This window comes from Lathyrus oleraceus, chromosome 7, assembly GCF_024323335.1.
Source record: "Lathyrus oleraceus cultivar Zhongwan6 chromosome 7, CAAS_Psat_ZW6_1.0, whole genome shotgun sequence".
NCBI lineage: Eukaryota > Viridiplantae > Streptophyta > Magnoliopsida > Fabales > Fabaceae > Lathyrus > Lathyrus oleraceus.
In genome coordinates, this window is record NC_066585.1 from 85,651,005 (window position 1) to 85,653,999 (window position 2,995).

Genomic DNA, 2,995 nt, shown 5'->3' on the forward strand with positions numbered 1-2,995 from the left:
AAGTAGTTTTACCCTTGGGATGTAGAAGGGTCATCGTAGGGTCATCGGCTGGTCATTGAAGGCAACAGTTGTGAGGATACCTTAGCATTCGAAGGGACTATCATCATTTAACCGTAGGCTACACCGAAGGGTCATCGAGGGACAAAATCGTATTTTTGAAGGCAACATCCGAGGGACCATGATGATTTAACCGAAGGGTCTTTGCTAAGGGTATCCCCGCATTCGCGGGACATGACCGTATTACGTAATCGGGGGGTAACAAAGAGAGGTCCGATGTCATTTATTTAAAGTCCATATTTTAACGTTCATTCGGTAATTATGATGAACCTCCACATTAAAATCAACATATTAAAATCAATACATTAAAAATTAATACATTAAAATTAATTAGGCAATCAGTATGAATCTTCACATTAAAGTGAAGTAATTTAGAATCCATCTCCACGAAGGTCTCCCACACGTAAAGTGGAGTACCTAGCCGGCCACTTCATTGGGGATATGGAATCTTTTACACCATTCAACACACGGGTTAGAGCATTAAGATAAAATATGTTTTGACAATTGCACCATAAAAATACAACATAACAGTCAGGAATTCAGGCCAAATGATGCAGAACCATGATTAGATAAACATAAAATGGACAACAAAGAGACAAAGCAGCCGCTGTCCTGTTCGCCTCTGCTTCGCCTAGCGAAGGCTCAGCGAATGCTCGCTGCAGGCTCGCTTAGCGATGAGCTAGCGAGCGGCCACGGGTTTGGAGTTTGACAGCAGCATGACTTCCGAAAACCTGCACTCTTATGGCATTTGATCACAGGCATAGCATAGACAATTATACAGGATGTTCATACTTAGATTCACATACGAAATCAGATTACATATCAAAATTTTAATTGGAATGCATCATGTATGTAACGAATATCAATTGGAAACGTAAAACAGCGGTGATACGCAAACCTGTGTGCAATTGCGATATTGAAAGGGACTGATTGCTTGGAGGCCGGATTGAGTTGGGCAGCGGTAGTTCCGGCGCGGATGGGCTGCCTTCAGGTTAGCAGGGTTTTTGCACCAGGGTTTCCGTCCTTCGCCTTGGTCTCTCCGTTTCGGTGTCCGTCCGTCTGTCTGTGTGTCTTCCTCTGTGTTTCTCCCTTTTGGGTCTGTCCTTTTTCGTGGCTGAGGAGCTGGTATTTATAGTAGTAGTGGTGGTGACCTAATGGGCTTAAAATGAGGTCCAAAACTTCAGATTTTCGCAAGCTTCGCTAGGCGAAGGAATAGCTCGCCTAGCGAGCAAGCCATTCTGGGCTTTTTTCTGGATCTGATGCTTCGCTGGGCGAGTGTCATGATGAAGTGTTCGCTAGGCGAAGGAATTGCTCGCCTAGCGAGCAAGCTATTTTGGGCCATTTTTGGATTGGGCCTGTTGTGAGCTGGGCTTTTGTCCATTTGATGTCAGTGCCTTGCAGAACAAGTCGGAATGCCTTGAAAGATGCCTTGTAATATCAACGGGCAAATTTTGGGGTATGACAGTAATCTACATAAAAATAATGAAAATATAAGTATTAATAACATATTTAATTAGGCCTTTAATTAAATATGCTCCCACTATTTTACTCAAAACAAATGACCCTCACCATTTGATTCGGAAAATCCCGTTGGAAGATTTTCTAGTCGGTCGAGATCCACATTTCACTTTGTTTTAAGTCCGCATAGGCGGATTACACAAAACTAGGTTATTTAGGTAGGAACTCCTTCCAATTGTATCTAATACAACTCTCGAATATTTTAGTTAGGTGAATAACTCCTTATTCCAATCCATCACATGGATCATTTCCAACTCTTGCTTCTAAACATATATAATCTTATTATAATTTGTTTAGTTAAGTTTGACCCATTGTTTTAGCAATTGGATATTACAATTATCCCATCGCACCTTACTAATATAGAACATGCACCTCGCGTTGGTGAATCCTACATTATCCGATACTAGTCTTAATGAGTGCTAAAACTTGGAAAACATAAACTTAATATTTAATTTGAGGGAATTTGCAATTATTCTGATCTCACCGGCTTATTTATCATATAAATCGTCTCTCACATGCATCAACATATATTCACATGCATCAACATACATAATGAAACAGTTATGGCCCCTAGCGCAATTGTTCTCCCAAGCCAATGAGAGAACCTAAGCTAACCTAATAACGATATAAGCTTCTCCAAGCAAGATCTTCAAGTTTGTCCTCCTTTGATATTGAATTCTTCTCTTTCTTCATAACATTACATTACATAAAAGAAACTTGTTTTACATACGAAGGAGCGAGATGAGAAAAGAAGTTACATTGTGATATTAAAAGAGAGGCACGACACGCAGGTCATATTTAAAAAACCCAAAACAAAATAAAGTAAAACTAAGGCCATAACCGATCACCACAAGACAATAATAATAAACACATTATTATTAATCATTTTAATTCTTTTAATTAATTAAAACCAAATTAAATTTCGGCAACCGATCACACTATACAGAGTTAGCCGGCGGTCCGCTGCCCGGTCAGCCGAAATTTGTAATGAACAATTCATTTGAAATCGACGTCGTTTTTCGCATCAACACTTGATACTTTAAAGCACAACTCTTGCGCACTCACAACCCTAATAGCATAAATCTTTGACAACACAACCCTTGTGCCATCATTAACCCTAATGCACCAATTTCAGACCGTCAAACACACCTCGATTGTCGAAGGGTGGTATACACCATTATCACCATGAGAATAACTTATGACACTTTGCATAACATTCTATATAGTATTCTCATAGCGGGTCAATCCGGTATAAATATTACTCTTAATAATCATACCTATGTTTAAGACTTGATAACTTCTTATCCATGATCCATGAGATGTGATCATCAGTCTATATACATAATAGTGTTAATGCTTTAATGTTATCCCACTTCATAATAAAGCTCGACTATGGATACTTTAAGAATAGTGTCCTTAT